The sequence below is a fragment of the Esox lucius genome, chromosome 12 (assembly GCF_011004845.1).
Source record: "Esox lucius isolate fEsoLuc1 chromosome 12, fEsoLuc1.pri, whole genome shotgun sequence".
In the NCBI taxonomy this organism is placed as follows: domain Eukaryota; kingdom Metazoa; phylum Chordata; class Actinopteri; order Esociformes; family Esocidae; genus Esox; species Esox lucius.
The window spans coordinates 18,129,826-18,150,456 of record NC_047580.1 but is presented as its reverse complement, the minus strand read 5'-3'; the positions used below and the strand labels follow the sequence as shown (position 1 = coordinate 18,150,456).

At 45.1% G+C, this 20,631-nt stretch overlaps 1 protein-coding gene across 5 annotated transcripts in view; it reads right to left on the bottom strand.

Annotated features, from left to right (window-relative positions):
* Positions 1-20,631, bottom strand: part of sulf2b (sulfatase 2b) — a 129,561-nt gene that overhangs the window by 75,092 nt on the left and 33,838 nt on the right. For all 5 annotated transcript variants that reach the window (XM_013136471.4, XM_013136470.4, XM_020051801.3 and 2 more), the window contains one exon: positions 1,523-1,597. The gene's annotated coding sequence lies outside the window, so the exon portion shown is untranslated. The remainder of the gene's footprint in view (positions 1-1,522; positions 1,598-20,631) is intronic.

Genomic DNA, 20,631 nt, shown 5'->3' with positions numbered 1-20,631 from the left:
GATTTCTTTTTCAGGTCTCTGAAAGACCTCTCTAACACACCCATCAGTGTGGCACGCACACACATAAACACACACACATTTTTATACTTATTGCATACACTGCTGTATATACAGTTTGTTATCTATCCTGTTGCCTAGTTACCTTACCACCACCTGTATGTAGATTCACTATCTCAAAAAAGATGGTGAATGGTGAGCGGGGCTGTTCTGAAGTCAGCCGGGGTAATACGTGTGCCAAGCGTAATGTCTCACTCGGATCTGTCCTTCCTGATCTGAAAACAGGCCAAGGACTGATGTATCAGCTCTACAACCAGCAGCATCACTGCAGGACACATTGACTCTACAATACATAAGAGCCACTACAGAGCACAGGTGTGTGAGTGTGCGTGTGTGTGTGTGTGTGTGTGTGTGCGGTTGTGTATGTGTGTGGGTGTGTAAAATGAATTGGGCCCTTGTGCGTTAGGAAAACCCAATGATAATGTAATGTATATGACACCTGTCAGATGCAGTAGATTGAACCCTAAGGAGATGACAGGACATCATACATCACGCACACTGCAGTCATTTGTTACACTTTCACCACATCTCTGTCTTCCCCCACACATTACAGACCATAATACACCGCATCGGCTGAGGATCAAATCTAATGGGATTCACTGTTTCCCCTGTGAGCCCTGCTGCCCGTTGTCATTGAGACGGATGGGCCTGGTGGATGTGCTGGTCTGTGGGGTCAGGCTGTCTTTCACACTGGACTCTGGCCTGTTTTACTAACAGTGACGTGATGCCGTGGCAACAGGGCCAAGATCATATTGCATTTTCTGAGCTGAAAAATGGCCAATTCCTTTTTTTAGAGAGCAGCGACCCAGGGTCATTGGGAACACATGGGTGAAAGCATAGTCACAGATGAGATCACTTTTTCCTTTCGACTAGCCTTCTTCCCCTTTTCAGGATTCTGTTTCACTGTCATTCAACTTCACTTCAGATGTTTAGCTACCACAGGAATACACTCTCTACTTGTCTCTTCTCTTCTTCTTTGTCCTCTCTTCTTTCTCGTCTCTAGAGTTCTTTGTAATGTTGTACAGCTGAGAACTGTGACCCAGGGAATAGGGAGAAGATCCAACAGACAGACAGAGGGACGGGCAGACGAACGGTCAGGACACAGAGGGACGCCTGGCCTGTTATCAACGGCTCTCTGTAGAGAAGGTTGTTTACAGTAAGGATGCCGGCTGCATTAGTCCCCAGAGAGCCATGAGGCTTTGCAGCTTACAGTCATATTCACTAACGGAACAGTGTCAGTGTGTCAGAGGACAGAACTATGGAACAGCCCTGAGGAATATGACGGGTGAGGGAAGAGGCCCAATGGAGCTTTCTGAGGCTAGCAGTGTCACACTACCAGGCTATTAATGAGAGAGCGAGCGTGTGTTTGTGTGTGTGTAATGGGTGTGTGTGTGAAACAAACACGCAGACATAACAGCCATCCTTAGCACACAAATAACAGGACTGAGAAAGTTTGAGGACTTACCTTGACAGCAGAGTCTAGATAATGGTGGACAGGTATACACGTTGTTTGGTGACCCCAGTGACCCCTGACTGCACTCTGGAAAGGCCAGGGAAAGAAGAGGAGATATCTGAGAATGTGTGAAGGGGTTGACCCCTGTGGCAATAAGCTGTGGGAGGGCAGACATGGTGATGGATGCCTATATATGATGATACAGATCATGACCCCTGACCCCAGAGTCCACATCCCCCCTCCACTCATGTCCTCTTACAAGTCAGGTCAGTGCCCCCCTTGGTGCAGCAGTGTGTGAGGATAATAACACAGATGCAGTGTAAACGAGCAGGTCAGATCTCTAATGCAGCCAGAACAATCTTCACCTGGACACTCAGTCATTACCTGGACACTCAGTCACCACCTGAACACTCAGTCACCACCTGGACACTCAGTCACCACCTGTACACTCAGTCATCACCTGAACACTCAGTCATCACCTGAACACTCAGTCATCACCTGGACACTCAGTCACCACCTGGACACTCAGTCATCACCTGAACACTCAGTCATCACCTGGACACTCAGTCACCACCTGGACACTCAGTCACCAACTGAACACTCAGTCATCACCTGAACACTCAGTCACCACCTGGACACTCAGTCACCACCTGAACACTCAGTCACCACCTGGACACTCAGTCACCACCTGAACACTCAGTCACCACCTGGACACTCAGTCACCAACTGAACACTCAGTCATCACCTGGACACTCAGTCACCACCTGAACACTCCGTCACAACATTTGAGGCCTCAAAAGGCAGGGAGAGGACACAAACATACCCTACACACACACACACAACACAAATGCACAGACATATACACATCAAACATACACACCCAATCTCCGATCTCTGTGCATTTTATATTTTAGAATACATCCTGAGATGTAAAATGCATCACTCTCATGAATAAGGTATAATACATGCATCACTTAGTAGCGACCTTCAACTGGAATGCAAATCAATGCACATATAGCTAGTCTTGACAACAGATTGATGTGTGTGTGTGTGTGTGTCAGAACACTGCACACGTGTTCTATGTATTCAAGGGTACAGTGCTGTCCAGCATCCCATTCATTTCACTTCATACTCTGAAGGAGAGAGCAATTTCTTTTATTTTCTCAAGCCATCAAAGGGCTTCTGCTGTGGATAAATCTAACCAAATAGACTGGAGAGAAAAGGACAGACCCCCATACACACCGAGACATACACACACATACACACGCACCATCTTTGTCCTGTGTTATCTCAGAGGAGTGGGGGGGGGGGGGGGTTGTGTCTCAGCCGTGGTTGTGAAGTAGGTCTCACTTAAATATGCACAGAGGAGGTGACAGGTTCCAATTCCCCTGTAGCACTAAAGAAGAGCATTCCCCCTCTCCACGCTCAATCCCCCTATACTCCCTCAATCCCCCTATCTCCACTCTCACCCTCTCCTTCCCTCCATCCCCCCTCTGTCCCTCTCTTTCTCCATTCTGTCCTCTCTGGCTGAGCTGCAAGGTGAGATAACATTGTGAAGGGTATAATTAATGTGGCGATGAATATGTATTTTATGGTTTAACCTGACAGGTGAAGGCCGTATCTCTGGGCTCATAGCTTGTTTTGTCTTTTACTGGGGGACAAAGACCATCAGTCAGCCAGTCCGTTAAGCCCCAGATGGTGTTGAGGGTCGTGGATGTGGCTCTCCTTCTTGTAGGCAAAGTAAGGTGTACCCAGTACTAATACTAACACCGACAGAAGAGAGTTTGACTGTTGTACGACTTTTTCCACCTTCATAGAAACCTTCCCAACATAGCTGATGAAACACAGACAGCTGCAATCAGTGCGTGTAGAGATGTGCAGTCATTAAACTCTGCTGAATTGGTGATGTTCTTTGGATGAATAGGGCTCTATGTGAAAAAAAAGCTGTTCAGTTTTGAGTAACACCTGTCACACATCTGTAGTACAGGCAACAGCTGGAGAAATCAACACCTGGCGCACATCTGAAGTACAGGCTGCAGCTGGAGAGACCAACACCTGGCGCACATCTGTAATACAGGCCACAGCTGGAGAGACTAACACATGGCACATCTGTAGTACAGGGTACAGCTGGAGAGACCAACACCTGGCGCACATCTGTAACACAGGCTACAGCTGGAGAGACCAACACCTGTCACACATATGTAGTACAGGCTACAGCTGGAGAGACCAACACCTGTCATTCATCTGTAGTACAGGCTAACACCTGTCACACATCTGTAGTACAGGATACAGCTCGAGAGACCAACACCTGTTACACATCTATAGTACAGGCTACAGCTGGAGAAACCAACCCTTGTCACAGGTCTGTAGTACAGGCTACAGCTGGAGAGACCAACACCTGTCACACATATGTAGTACAGGCTACAGCTGGAGAGACCAACACCTGTCATTCATCTGTAGTACAGGCTAACACCTGTCACACATCTGTAGTACAGGATACAGCTCGAGAGACCAACACCTGTTACACATCTATAGTACAGGCTACAGCTGGAGAAACCAACCCATGTCACAGATCTGTAGTATATGCTACAGCTGGAGAGACCAACACCTGTCACACACTTGCAGTACAGGCTACAGCTGGAGAGACCAACACCTGTCACACATCTGTAGTACAGGATACAGCTCGAGAGACCAACACCTGTTACACATCTGTAGTATATGCTACAGCTGGAGAGACCAACACCTGTCACACACTTGCAGTACAGGCTACAGCTGGAGAGACCAACACCTGTCACACGTCTATAGTACAGGCTACAGCTGGAGAAACCAACCCTTGTCACAGGTCTGTAGTACAGGCTACAGCTGGAGAGACCAACACCTGTCACACACCTGCAGTACAGGCTACAGCTGGAGAGACCAACACCTTTCACACACCTGCAGTACAGGCTACAGCTGGAGAGACCAACACCTTTCACACATCAGCTAGAGCCATACAGCCCCTCCAACATGACTGCCTGGCAAAATATAACCCTTTTCCCAATGTCTTCATTAGCATTCAGCTGCTTGATTTTATCTGCACAAATCTTGGCTGTGTGGCTTTGGTAAACTCTGCTGCATTCTATATTATCTGCAAGCCAATATCCAAGCGTGTCTGTGCAACGTGTCTAAACATGTCTGTCTGGCTGTTTCTTGCAGTCGCGTCCACTCCACGTCCAACAGGACTCTCTGCATGGCTGTTTCTGGCAATGTTTCAAAAAGCTTACATACTTATTCTGCATTCTCCCATTCCCATTCTCTTTTACTGGTGAACTTCCAAAACCACGTGACAGAGCACCTTGTATAGTACGGGACAATGCATAACACTGCAAATGCGTCAATTTCAAACGCCCTTGTGGACCCGAAACCGCGTCATCAGACCTGGGTCTGTGGGAACTGGCCAGCTTCTGTTGCTCATTGTTATGCTAGATAGCTACTTTGTTAAATTACATGGCATGAAGGTGTATACAGCTAATAAAAACAATTGCAAAACATTTTTTAAAATAGCTACTGTGTTGTGTGATCTGCTATGAGGAATGAAAGCGATGAAGCAACACATTATTTTTCATTTTGTACCAGGGACACTCCGTGTACAAAGTAGCCTACCTAAAAATGTATTCTCCTAAGTGTCATTTCACATTGTTTGGCTTGGACACAGAGGTGTTCAGAGGTGACCGGCATACACGTTATGGCCTGAACTAGGTTAAAAACACAAGTATGCATTTTTCAACACAGCCTGTTTTAATCAGTATGTTTGCCCATCTAGCCATGAAAAAAATATGTCATGGTAGATGGTGGGAAGGCAAGCAGACATTTGGAGTGATGAACAGTCATTCTGTGAGCAGAACTGTCAACCATGTTTCTCCAGCTGCATGCATGTAGTCTGACTGCTATCCTGTTGCCAGCGTGGAGACCACTGTACTAAAATGTACAGTGTAATCTTTCTGTTTAGGGCTGTTCGTTTTGTCCATATGGCTTTGAAGTCTAAAGTTGAGTTTAAGAAAGCCATTTAGTCTGGCTACCACGTTAATACACAGCTTAACGCTACGATCTTAGTCCAGCAAAAGACTAGACTTACAGTCGACAGTATGGGGTCAGCCCTATTAGAGTTTATAAATACTGTAGCTTACCAAGATATTTAATACAAAGATATTTAGTACAAAGATATTTAGTACAAAGATATTGCATCTTGCAACCCTTTCAGGCAACACAGCACATTCATCTGCGTAGTTCTTAGTTGTCAGAGAAACAATGTCTAGCATGCTATGCCGGAGCAGAATCTGATAATCACTGTATTTTAGCAGTATTCTGTGTCTGAAACGAGTATTAGCTTCAAACCAGGAGACAGATATTAGGGTTTCACCCCACAGGTTGGGAAGCACTGGTCTAGAGGACCCAGTGCAGTAAGCAGAAAACCTTCAAATTCAATTCCAACACATTTAAGTCATTTAGCAGATGCTCATTCCCGAATGACTGTCATGAGTGCATTCAGTTTCATTTTGGTCCAACCTGGGAATTAAACAAACAACCAAACCCCATGGCTTAGCTAGTATGGATGTTGGGCTCAGGAGCAGAACCATTAAAAAACGCATTCATTAGAACTTTGATCTGCCTTAATATTTGAAACAGAGCTCAGCCTTAATGTCTGGATCAGAGCTGTGATCAGCCCTAATGTTTGGAACCAAGCTTTAATCAGCTGTAATGTTTGGATCAGAGCTTTGATCTGCCTTAATGTTTGAAACAGAGCTTTGATCAGCCTTAATGTTTGGATCAGAGCTTTGATCAGCTGTAATGTTTAAATCCGAGCTTTAAACAGCCTTAATGTTTGGTTCAGAGATTTGATCAGCTGTAATGTTTGGATCAGAGATTTGATCAGCCTTAATGTTTGGATCAGAGCTTTGATCAGCTGTAATGTTAAGATTAGAGCTTTAATCAGACCTTTGATCAGCCTTAATGTTTGTAACTGAGCTTTGATCAGCCTTAATGTTTGTAACAGAGCTTTGATCAGCCTTAATGTTTGTAACAGAGCTTTGATCAGCCTTAATGTTTGGATCAGAGCTTTGATCAGCTGTAATGTTTGGAACAGAGCTTTGATCAGCCTTAATGTTTGTAACAGAGCTTTGATCAGCCTTAATGTTTGTAACAGAGCTTTGATCAGCCTTAATGTTTGGATCAGAGCTTTGATCAGCTGTAATGTTTGGAACAGAGCTTTGATCTGCCTTAATGTTTAATTCAGTTGACAGAATTAGATCAAAAGATCACACGAGAGCTTATTTAGTAGCCTGGTCTCAAATTATACTCAAGGAATCATTTTATAAACACCTTCTTGTGTTTTATTTGTATTTTTTCGGGGGGGGGGGGGGGGGTTGCAACTTGTTCACGAGTGAGGGAAGGATGGAATGGGAGATTGACAGACGGATCGGTACAGCTTCTGCAGTAATGCGGTCGATGTATCGGTCTGTCGTGGTGAAGAAAGTCTCGATTTACCAGTCAATCTACGTTCCTACTCTCACCTATGGTCATGAGCTTTGGGTCATGACCGAAAGGACAAGATCCCGGATACAGGCGGCCGAAATGAGCTTTCTCCGCAGGGTGGCTGGGCGATCCCTTAGAGATAGGGTGAGAAGCTCGGTCACCCAGGAGGAGCTCAGAGTAGAGCCGCTGCTCCTCCACATCGAGAGGGGTCAGCTGAGGTGGCTTGGGCATCTGTTCCGGATGCCTCCTGAATGCTTTCCTGGGAAGGTGTTCCGGGCCCGTCCCACCGGGAGGAGACCCCGGGGAAGACCTAGGAGACGCTGGAGGGACTATGTCTCCCGGCTGGCCTGGGAACGCCTCGGTGTCCCCCGGGAAGAGCTGGAGGAAGTGTCTAGGGAGAGGGAAGTCTGGGCATCCCTGCTTAGACTGCTGCCCCCGCGACCCGGCCCCGGATAAGCGGAAGAAGATGGATGGATGGGTTGCAACTATTGCATGTATGTTTGGGAGGGCAGGCCTCTGTAAACAAACTAGCAGTTGTTTTCTATGAATCTAGCTTGTTGTTTTGTCTTTCAAAGAATACCGCACTAAAATGAATTATTAATAAATGTAGAAAACATTAGAAGTTACAGACGTGCTAAAAAAAATGCTAACAGAATTCACAGACAAGGAGGCGCTTCAACAGGTTTGGGACAATCTGGAAAGGCAAGTCTGAGTGAGAAGAAGACAGACCAGGAATTAAGGATAAAAATGTACTGCTAAAAAACATTGGAAGAAAGCGGCTAGCTGCTTAAAACAGATCATCACCAATGGACACAGAAACAGTTCTTTTTATTATCCTAGCAAAAACTTTACTTTCTTGGTTGCTACTAACTTTGTTTTGGAACAAAAAAAACCTATATATTTGCGAAGTTAAGTCTTCCTCAAACATACAGCTCCAGAAAAAATTAGGAGACCCTTGCACCTTTTTATTTCCTTTCCGTAAAAGTTGAAAAGGAACGTTTTGAATGAGGAACAGAAGGGTTCAAATTAAGAGACCACTTCAAATTGAATGCTTCTGTTCCTCACTCAAAACTTACCTTTCAACTTTTTTGGAAAGGAAAGTAAAAGCTGCAGTGGTCTCTTAATTTTTTCAGGAGCTGTATTTATTATGGCATTTAGATTATTAAAATAATACAGATTCAGGAACCTAAACAGAGAAATTCTTGTTTAAGCACGACTGATCTGACAAAGTGAAAAAGCTGACAAAGATATAATTCTGCTGCTTTGAGTCATTTTGAATTAGGTCGGCTGCCAGAATTCTAAGCGCATCAACAGGTTTGTAACATAAAAAAGCTAATAACATATCATACCATTTGCTGGACATAGTACACAGAAAGCAGGAACGTCCTTTGATTCTGTCCACAGAGCAGAGGAACTTGCAGGAGAAGAAGGCATAACAAATGTATTCCTTCATTCCAATGTTTTCCTTACAATGAAGAGCCATCAGCACCTAATGAATGTCTCTGGCCTTCAACAGGATGATTCAGCCTAGGTGGTAGAGACAGACCAAATGGGTTGGAAGCCAATAGTGCCATGGTAAACTTAAGAGGAAATTCTAATCAATCTCTGCACAACTCAGTCAGCACAAAGACCTTACAAGTACAGTAGAGCAATTCAATTTACTAAAAGCAAGCTATTTACACACATATACATACACAAATAAACTCGCCAACACATGACATTTGCGAATGAAGGTTTACGTCTTATTTAGAAGCCTGTCAGCATCAACCTCAATGAATTCAATTTGAGAACAAGCAGGGTTGGCTTTGTGGCTTGTGCAAACATAATTGTCATGCATGGAACTATGCTAAACACACACAGGGCTTTGGTGGTTATATTCTCCGCTGGTGTTGTGAAAGCTTCATTAATTATAGTCAATGTGCATTGTACCATGTGATTGAAAAATATATTGCCTTTTACCTTCCTGCCAATTCAATTACTGCCTCTCCCCCTGGCAGTTTTACCCTTTGTTATTTTGGTTTTGTATCCACTGCACAGCAACTTGTGTTTGGTAGGGACAGAATGCCAGTTACACCCTAACATTTTGAAGGTCTCTCTTTTCATGGGACCTCCTGTGTGTGTACACACAGGCCTAATAGTTAATAATAATTAAAAAAATCCTTTCAAATTAACTGGGATACAAAGCTGTGATGTTCTTATCTCACTGTTACACAAGTGATATAAGCATCTCCTTGTTGGTCCACTTCAACACACAGGGCACTTTTGACCAGTAATCAGATGAAGGGGAAAAGGAGATCTGTTACAAAAGTGTTTAATATGCAATAACATTCAGCAATTGTCATTCGGTCTAGAATTTTATAAAATCGGAATAAATTCATGCATCATGACAAAATAATTTTTGTGAATTAAAACTGGGCAATGTCCCGCATAACAAGTGTAGCCACAGGGGAAAACAAGGGGGATTGGGGGATTAGTTTAATTAGAAATATGCTTTTATTTTGATTTATACCACTGCAGCAGAACACATTGCATTTTAACAAAACAGAATGGTTGAATCTTAGACTGCAACTATTAACTATTTTGAGAATTGATTAATATGTAAATTATTATTCTGATTAGTTAATAGTCAGATAAAACAAGCTTGATTCCAGGGTTTAAATGCAAGTGTTTTTTCTTTCATAAAAAATGATGCAATGTTCTCTTTAAAACAACTTGATAGTAGAAATACAGCAAATCGAAAGCAAATGTGCAAAATAAAGGGTTTCATGAAGTGTATAATAACAAAGCTGTTTAGGTCTTCAGTTTGAAAGGTGCTATTCCAAACTGCTTTAATGAATAATAATGAAAAACGTGCTGTAATGTAGCTAAAATAGCATTAGTTTGTTTTAAAATGTTGGAATCTCTCTCAATGTCTGTTCCTCTGCTCGTATCTCTTCTGATCAGTCTGTTTCCTACTCCTCCCATACTTTCATTCCCCTGTATCTCTCCCTGTCTGTCTGTATCTCTCCCTGTCTGTCTGTATCTCTCCCTGTCTGTCTGTATCTCTCCCTGTCTGTCTGTATCTCTCCCTGTCTGTCTGTATGCCTTTCTTTCTGCCAGTACCTTTCTCCTCTGGTATTCCTCTCTGTCTCCCTGTACCTTTCTCCTCTGGTATTCCTCTCTGTCTCCCTGTACCTTTCTCCTCTGGTATTCCTCTCTGTCTCCCTGTACCTTTCTCCTCTGGTATTCCTCTCTGTCTCCCTGTACCTTTCTCCTCTGGTATTCCTCTCTGTCTCCCTGTACCTTTCTCCTCTGGTATTCCTCTCTGTCTCCCTGTACCTTTCTCCTCCTGTATTCCTCTCTGTCTCCCTGTACCTTTCTCCTCTGGTATTCCTCTCTGTCTCCCTGTACCTTTCTCCTCTGGTATTCCTCTCTGTCTCCCTGTACCTTTCTCCTCTGGTATTCCTCTCTGTCTCCCTGTACCTTTCTCCTCTGGTATTCCTCTCTGTCTCCCTGTACCTTTCTCCTCTGGTATTCCTCTCTGTCTCCCTGTACCTTTCTCCTCTGGTATTCCTCTCTGTCTCCCTGTACCTTTCTCCTCCTGTATTCCTCTCTGTCTCCCTGTACCTTTCTCCTCTGGTATTCCTCTCTGTCTCCCTGTACCTTTCTCCTCTGGTATTCCTCTCTGTCTCCCTGTACCTTTCTCCTCTGGTATTCCTCTCTGTCTCCCTGTACCTTTCTCCTCTGGTATTCCTCTCTGTCTCCCTGTACCTTTCTCCTCTGGTATTCCTCTCTGTCTCCCTGTACCTTTTTCTCTACCTCACTGCCTTTTAATTATTATTATTCAGCATCTGCTGGCAGTGAACGCCTCTATGACTCAGCCTTTTGGGGAGTTACGCCAGATAAACCATTTTGAACTGGGATTTAACAGAGAAATAAATAAATATATATGTCCACAGAAACGTAACCAAGCTCACAGGAAATTAATTATATTTCCCAGTCTTTTCTTCGCTCTCTTGGTTTTTCCCTCTCTCTCTCTCTGTGGATGTGAGTGGCATGTAAAACACTCCCCCGAAGCAGCCTTCTGAAAATGGCGAAGGAAGAAATAATGCCCGTTCAGAGGTTTCCTGCCCCTCTTACACTAAAATGTTTCTTCCTTGGAGGAGTGAGAAAGAACGAGAGAGAGTAAGAGAGAGAGAGAGAGAGTGAGTGAGCATGGGCCAATCCAGTTTACTTCAGAAGGTTGAGGAAGCATCATTGACCTGAGGGGAAGTTCAGGCTGAGAAGACTGGGAGGGATCACTCTCACCTCCCTCAACACCCACCCTGCCTCGCCTAGGGCTAGTCTTCATGTTGACAGTAATAATGTCTCTGACACCAACCTGGATTACGCAACACACTACAGTCCAGCGCGCTACAATTACTCAGCATTCGGCACTTTGAACCCACGTAATTGCTCACTCCAGATGAATACCTCAACTCCCAATTAGAGAAATGTTAAACAGCTTGTCTAAACAAAGTCGCGTGAGTACCTGAAACAATGAGCAGAGAACTGACTAATTCCCAGTTACACGTTTAGGGCGAGTGCATTTGCATTTTTACATTTCAGTCATTTAGCAGACACTCTTATCCAGAGCGACTTACAGTCAGTGCGTGCATTTCAAACATCTAGGTGTAACAACCACACAACTTAGTTGAAGTATGTAAACCATACCCAGGGAAGGCTGAGATAGAACGGGGATAAACAACAGAAAAAGAATGACATCACAAGCATTGGTTTCCAATGGCAATATCGGTGGAGTTGGGTGGGACTGGGAGCCACCATTTCATAGAGATGGGACAGCCATGTGACCGCAGACGGCAGAACCAAGAGCTTGGGCAGGGATGAGGGGTTTGAATATAGCCTGGCCGAAGGGAGGGGCAGTTGCCCTTGGTGCCCTTGTTTGCCCATGGTTGCCCATGGTTTTGTAGTTGATGTCAGCTTCAGATGGCTGTTGTGCACAGGGGCGGGGTGACTTGGGGATGGATGAACATCAGGCTGACCGCAGCACTCTGGATACATTGCAGGCGTTTGGCTATTCATGCAAGGAGTCCTAACACCAGTGACTTGCATCAGTCCAGACATGAGATAAGAGACAAGCGCTTGGATTAGTACTTGTGTCATCTCCTGTGGGAGGTTAGGTCCTGCTCTATGCACATTGTCGAGCAGTCACTCACCCTAATGTCTGCAAGAATGACATCGTGTTGACTGGGGTCTGGCCGTTGCATTTGGGATGTTGAGTTCATGGAGCAGACCCCCCCCCCCCCCCAAATGTCATCCATTCAACAGTCATAGGGGGGATCATGCCAGGGTGTGGATAAGGACAGTGACTTGGTGTTCAGAGAGAAGGAAGGTCCAACAGCCAAGCCCTGGGGGACACCCGCAGAGAGAGCCCATAGAGCAGACAGTTCATCTCCCCATCCATTTGTAGAAGTGGTCTGCCAGGTAGGATGCAATTCAAGAGAGTGCAGAGCCTGGAGGAGGAGACAGCCTCAGCAGGGGCAATGTGAAGAGTCCCTATGACAGAGGAGAGAGTCTCAGCAGGGGCAGTGTGAAGAGTCCCTGAAACAGAGGAGAGAGTCTCAGCAGGGGCAGTGTGAAGAGTCCCTGTGACAGAGGAGAGAGTCTCAGCAGGGGCAGTGTGAAGAGTCCCTGAGACAGAGGAGAGAGTCTCAGCAGGGGCAGTGTGAAGAGTCCCTGAGACAGAGGAGAGAGTCAGTCCCTGAGACAGAGGAGAGAGTCTCAGCAGGGGCAGTGTGAAGAGTCCCTGTGACAGAGGAGAGAGTCTCAGCAGGGGCAATGTGAAAAGGCTCTGTGAAAAAGGAGAGTGGTCTTGGTTGAGTGCCCTACATTGCAGCCTGACTGGATAGAGTCCAAGTGTTACTTCTGATTTCCTGAGTGGATGGAGGGAGCAGGGTAGTATGTGACGAACGCTGCTTGAACCAGCTGTCAAGGACCTGGACAATAAAAAGTGTTGTCAGTAAAGACACAGTGAGCTGTACAGTGAGCATAACACCATGTATGAGACATGATGTGCATAAACACTCCACCCCATGGCCTGAAAACACCTCATTAGTGTTACAGCCTGCTGTTAAAAGACACGTTATGGGATTTGTGTGCACCATTAGGAACTAGTCTTACTCCACCTTTGAGCCCTCGTCTCACTGTCATCTGCTCCTCTTTGTCCTCAGACACATGCTGAAGGAGGTCTCACTGTAACCTGCTCCTCTTTGTCCTCAGACACATGCTGAAGGAGGTTTCACTGTAACCTGCTCCTCTTTGTCCTCAGACACATGCTGAAGGAGGTCTCACTGTAACCTGCTCCTCTTTGTCCTCAGACACATGCTGAAGGAGGTCTCACTGTAACCTGCTCCTCTTTGTCCTCAGACACATGCTGAAGGAGTTCTCACTGTAACCTGTTCCTCTTTGTCCTCAGACACATGCTGAATGAGGTCTCACTGTAACCTGCTCCTCTTTGTCCTCAGACACATGCTGAAGGAGGTCTCACTGTCATCTGCTCCTCTTTCTTCTCAGACACATGCTGAAGGAGGTCTCACTGTCATCTGCTCCTCTTTCTTCTCAGACACATGCTGAATGAGGTCTCACTGTCATCTGCTCCTCTTTCTTCTCAGACACATGCTGAAGGAGGTCCCACTGTCATCTGCTCTTCTTTCTTCTCAGACACATGCTGAAGGAGGTCTCACTGGGAGCTACAGCATCAGCGACATCAGCAGCCAACCGTCCACATGTCATCTCCCTTCAGAGGGCCTTGTCACTAGGCCAGAGCTGAGGGTCAGGTGGAGCAGAGAGAGGCTGGAACCCCTCCAACAGCCCCATTAAACACAAACCCCTTCCAGATGACGTGAAGGCCAAACCCCTTCCAGAAGACGTGAAGGCCAAACCCCTTCCAGAAGACGTGAAGGCCAAACCCCTTCCAGAAGACGTTGAAGGCCACAACCTTGTCAGGAGAGAATCCCTGTGTGTCTGAGCTGCACAGAGACAAGGGGAGACACTTTATAGCTCTTTTGGAGCGAGAAGTCAGAGGAGTGGGAGGAAAAGGGAGTGGAGGAAAAATGAAGGGAGAGAAGGAGGAGAAGAGCATGAACCAGCGCCGGGGGAGATGGGGAGGTCAGAAATGTTGATGTGACTCATGGACTGACTGTGTCTGTGATCAGCGATGTCTCTGAGGTGTTTTACATTTGCACACAGCGTGAAACGGAGCCACTACACACTCCATTTAACTTCTGGCCAGGCTCAGCCGATCCTTTCCCACCCCCCACTACTATGAGTTCATTCATCATGATCACCCAGCACCCCTGCCCTGCCCCTCCCCCCAGCCAAGCCTTGAAACCAAACCGAGCACCAGATTAAAACACTGTTCCGCTATATCAAACAACCTAAAACAAGATGCTCTCTTCTTTTGGACTGAAATAAAGGTTGTTGCTATTGCATATGACTTTATATTGCTGCATTTTGCTGTGCCTGGTTTCCACATTGACAGCTCCGTGGTGATGTGATACAGGTGGTGATGTTATACAGGTAGTGATGTGATACAGAAGCTGGTGATGTGATACTGGTGGTAATGTGATACAGGTGGTGATGGGATGCAGGTGGGGATGTGATACAGAAGCTGATGATCTGATACTGGTGGCAATGTAACACAGGTGGTTATATGATACAGGTGGTGATGTGATACAGGAGGTGATGTGAAACAGGTGATAATGTGATACTGGTGGTGATGTGTTACTGGTGGTGATGTGATACAGATGGTGAGTGATACAGGTGGTGATTTGACACAGGTGGTGATACGGTGGTGATGTTATACAGGGGGTGTTGTGATAGTGTAGGTGATGTGATACTGCTAGTGATGTGATACAGATGGTGATATAGGTAGTGATACAGGTGGTATGTTATACAGGTGGTGATACAGGTGGTGAAACAGGTGGTATGTGATACAGGCGGTGATGTGATCCAGGTGGTGATGTGATACAGGTGGTGATACAGGTAGTGATTACAGGTAGTGATACAGATGGTGATGTAATACAGGTGGTGATACAGGTAGTGATTACAGGTAGTGATACAGGCGGTGATGTGATACAGGTGGTATATGATACAGGTGGTGATACAGTTGGTGATGTGATCCAGGTGGTGATGTGATACAGGTGGTGATGCAGGTAGTGATTACAGGTAGTGATACAGATGGTGATGTGATACTGGTGGTAATGTGACACAGGTGGTGATGGGATGCAGGTGGGGATGTGATACAGAAGCTGATGATCTGATACTGGTGGCAATGTAACACAGGTGGTTATATGATACAGGTGGTGATGTGACACAGGAGGTGATGTGAGAAGGGTGATAATGTGATACTGGTGGTGATGTGTTACTGGTGGTGATGTGATACAGATGGTGAGTGATACAGGTGGTGATTTGACACAGGTGGTGATACGGTGGTGATGTTATACAGGGGGTGTTGTGATAGTGTAGGTGATGTGATACAGGTGGTGATTTGACACAGGTGGTGATATGGTGGTGATGTTATACAGGGGGTGTTGTGATACTGCTAGTGATGTGATACAGATGGTGATTTGAGACTGGTGGTGATGTAATACAGGTGGTGATATAGGTAGTGATACAGGTGGTATGTTATATAGGTGGTGATACAGGTGGTGATACAAGTGGTATGTGATACAGGCGGTGATGTGATCCAGGTGGTGATGTGATACAGGTGGTGATACAGGTAGTGATTACAGGTAGTGATACAGATGGTGATGTAATACAGGTGGTGATACAGGTAGTGATTACAGGTAGTGATACAGGCGGTGATGTGATACAGGTGGTATGTGATACAGGTGGTGATGCAATAAAGGTGGTATATGATACAGGTGGTGATACAGGTGGTGATGCGATACAGGTGGTAAATGATACAGGTGGTGATACAGTTGGTGATGTGATCCAGGTGGTGATGTGATACAGGTGGTGATGCAGGTAGTGATTACAGGTAGTGATACAGATGGTGATGTGATACAGGTGGTGATACAGGTAGTGATTACAGGTAGTGATACAGATGGTGATGTGATACAGGTGGTGATACAGGTAGTGATACAGGCGGTGATGTGATACAGGTGGTATGTGATACAGGTGGTGATGCGATACAGGTGGTATATGATACAGGTGGTGATACAGGTGGAGATGCAATATAGGTGGTCTGTGATACAGGCGGTGATGTGATACAGGTGGTGGTACAGGCGGTGATACAGGGGTTGATGTGATACAGGCAGTGAAACAGGTGTTGATTGGCCAGTGGTCCCAGTGAATCAGTGAGAGGGCCAGGTTGGCAATGTGACAGCTCCACTATCAGGAGGCCAAGTTAAACCAAGGCCATGATTTCATGTTCCCTCTACAGTGAAAACCAGACTGGCAACATCAGACCAAATCCAAAATGACACTGAGAGACGGGGCACATGGGGACACTTAGCGCTTAACATCACAACATGATATCCCTCCCTCTCACCCGCTCTGGATATTAGGTGACTCACAGACGCTCCTCCATTCATTTAGAACAAATGAATTTTTATAAAATAGTGCAATCCCCTGCTGTTAAAAAGTCTTACCCAACCAAGGTGGCTTTCATAAAACACATGTTCAGTAAAAGGCTGGAAAGTCTGATATGGGGATTACTGTGGACTAAGCTCATTTTCCTACACATGCTCAGACTAAGTCACACTGTTTTATTAACAATGAGGATTACCCTTCAGATTGGCTTCCTGGAAATTGACAGTACCTCCCTCACTAACCCCATCTACCCTTCTCCATCCATCTACCCTTCTCCATCCATCTACCCTTCTCCATCCATCTACCCTTCTCCATCCATCCACCCTTCTCCATCCATCCACACTTCTCCGTCCATCCACCCTACTCCGTCCATCCACCCTACTCCGTCCATCCACCCTTCTCCATCCATCCACCCTACTCCGTCCATCCACCCTTCTCCATCCATCCACCCTACTCCATCCATCTACCCTTCTCCATCCATCTACCCTTCTCCATCCATCCACCCTTCTCCATCTACCCTTCTCCATCCATCCACCCTTCTCCATCAATCCACCCTTCTCCATCCATCTACCCTTCTCCATCCATCTACCTATACTATATTCTTCTCACCTGAGTGGAATACTTCTCCAAATGGCCATCCCCTGGTAAACGCTTGCTGGTTCAAACTTTATGGATCTGTCATTATGGCTATATAGTGCAGTGTTTCTCCACTAAACATTTCTTAACACAAGCATCCACATACACCTGGCTATATACACCCTTCCTCCATTTATTAATACAATCATGAACAAACACCTGGCTATATACACCCTTCCTCCATTTATTAACACAAGCATGAACATACACCTGGCTATATACACCCTTCCTCCATTTATTAACACAATCATCCACATACACCTGGCTATATACACCCTACCTCCATTTATTAACACAATCATGCACATACACCTGGCTATATACACCCTTCCTCCATTTATTAACACAAGCATGCACATACACCTGGCTATATACACCCTACCTCCATTTATTAACACAATCATGCACATACACTTGGCTATATACACCCTACCTCCATTTATTAACACAATCATGCACATACACCTGGCTATTTACACCCTACCTCCATTTATTAACACAATCATGCACATACACCTGGCTATATACACCCTACCTCCATTTATTAACACAATCATGCACATACACTTGGCTATATACACCCTACCTCCATTTATTAACACAATCATGCACATACAACTGGCTATTTACACCCTACCTCCATTTATTAACACAATCATGCACATACACCTGGCTATATACACCCTACCTCCATTTATTAACACAATCATGCACATACACTTGGCTATATACACCCTTCCTCCATTTATTAACACAAGCATGCAAATACACCTGGCTATATACACCCTACCTCCGTTTATTAACACAAGCATGCACATACACCTGGCTATATACACCCTTCCTCCATTTATTAACACGAGCATGAACATACACCTGGCTATATACACCCTACCTCCATTTATTAACACAATCATCCACATACACCTGGCTATATACACCCTACCTCCATTTATTAACACAATCATGCACATACACCTGGCTATATACACCCTACCTCCATTTATTAACACAATCATGCACATACAACTGGCTATTTACACCCTACCTCCATTTATTAACACAAGCATGAACATACAACTGGCTATATACACCCTACCTCCATTTATTAACACAATCATGCACATACACCTGGCTATATACACCCTACCTCCATTTATTAACGCAATCATGCACATACACCTGGCTATATACACCCTTCCTCCATTTATTAACACAAGCATGCACATACACCTGGCTATATACACCCTTCCTCCATTTATTAACACGAGCATGAACATACACCTGGCTATATACACCCTACCTCCATTTATTAACACAATAATCCACATACACCAGGCTATATACACCCTACCTCCATTTATTAACATAATCATCCACATACACCTGCCTATATACACCCTACCTCTATTTATTAACACAATCATGCACATACACATGGCTATATACACCCTACCTCCATTTATTAACACAATCATGCACATATAACTGTCTATTTACACCCTACCTCCATTTATTAACACAATCATGAACATACACCTGGCTATATATACCCTACCTCCATTTATTAACACAAGCATGCACATACACCTGGCTATATACACCCTACCTCCATTTATTAACACGAGCATGCACATACACCTGGCTATATACACCCTACATCCATTTATTAACACAAGCATGCACATACACCTGGCTATATACACCCTTCCTCCATTGTCTGCTGACCCACAGATGATCAGAAATGAAATGTCAGTCAAAATGTCAGCTTTTCACTAGATTTACTGCACAAATCCTCGCTGCTGTGTGAGCAAAACGACCAAATAGCAGACACACAGTGCTGCACCAATACAGTGCATGCTCTACATGAATGTAGTTCTATTCCTCCCCGATCGTATGGTGTCAAATTCATGATCACGGCTTTGTTTCATTACAGCAAATCAATGGATTGGGAGAGTAGACGATTGAGACATGTCGTCCGATGCACATCTCGCCAAGGTCTGCTTCTTGTCACACTCCTTACCCAACCAGGACGTATTCACCAGAACCAACACGTCAGGAAGAATGTGTATTCTCTGGCCAACAACGCGACTGAGTCAAATTTGTAATGGCTGTTTAAATAAAAATGAATCATTGATTACATTTTATCTCTGCCCATACACCTCTTTAATGGAGAAGCGGGCGTCTAACATCGAGCTGAAGAAAAGTGAAATTCTCCTTTAAAGGCGCATGAAACAGTGAAAGGCTGACCCGCACATATATGCATTACCACAGACACGCACGCATGTACTGTACGCGCGCACGCACACACAGTGAATGACTCTGTCTCCGCTCAGCTGTCACAGGGATGAAGAGCTCAGACACTTCAGGAGCATTCTGGGAACAGAGAGCTTTGGATCATGGGAGAAAAATGCTTAGCGGGAGAAAAAAAAGGTGTGGGGGGAGGTTGAAATGATGGAAGAGAAACACTTTAATAACCCGAGCGCCTGACCGAAACGCCTTCTGCTCTGACATGTTTATAAGTAATGTGTGTGCTCCCTGGAAGCAAGGCCATCGCTTTTAAATATCACCGGCCCTTTACACAGCCAACACGACTGTTTCTGCTGACTGGTAGACATTGTCCTCACAGCCAGCAGTACTATCTATCTGCTACTACTCCAGTCAGACCCATAACAAGCTTTTTATTTGGGTTGATAGCTATGATATCTGGAGAGGACGACAGACCTACACTATAGTGAAATATCTATTGGTAAATGAAGAAGGCTACTTTGCGTTGGTATTAGAAGATAATGTGTTCTTTACTACCCTGCAATGGAGAGGAAGGCAGTGAGAGAATTGAAGATAATAAATACAGAATAGTAATCTGTTTCACATCCACATTAAACATAAATAAGACCCGGACCACAGAGAGAGCAATAAAAAGTAGCGACAGGGATGGAGAGAGGGAAGAGAGAGAGACATGGATGGAGTGAATGACGGGAGAGAGAGATATGGATGGATGAGTGAAGGGAACGAGAGACATGGATGGATGAGTGAAGGGAACGAGAGACATGGATGGATGACTGAAGGGAGAGAGAGGAATGGATGGAGTGAAGAGAGAGAGAGAGATATGGATGGATGAGTGAAGGGAAAGAGAGACATGGATGGATGACTGAAGGGAGAGAGAGGAATGGATGGAGTGAAGAGAGAGAGAGAGATATGGATGGATGAGTGAAGGGAAAGAGAGACATGGATGGATGAGTGAAGGGAGAGAGAGATATGGATGGAGTGAAGGGAAAGAGAGATATGGACTAAGAGATGGAAGGAAGACAAAAACAGGGATCGAAGGTAGGGTGGGAAAGCCAAAAGTGAAGATGGGATGAACAGGTGTCTATAGAGAAACAGGTGGCCAAAGCGAAAAAAGA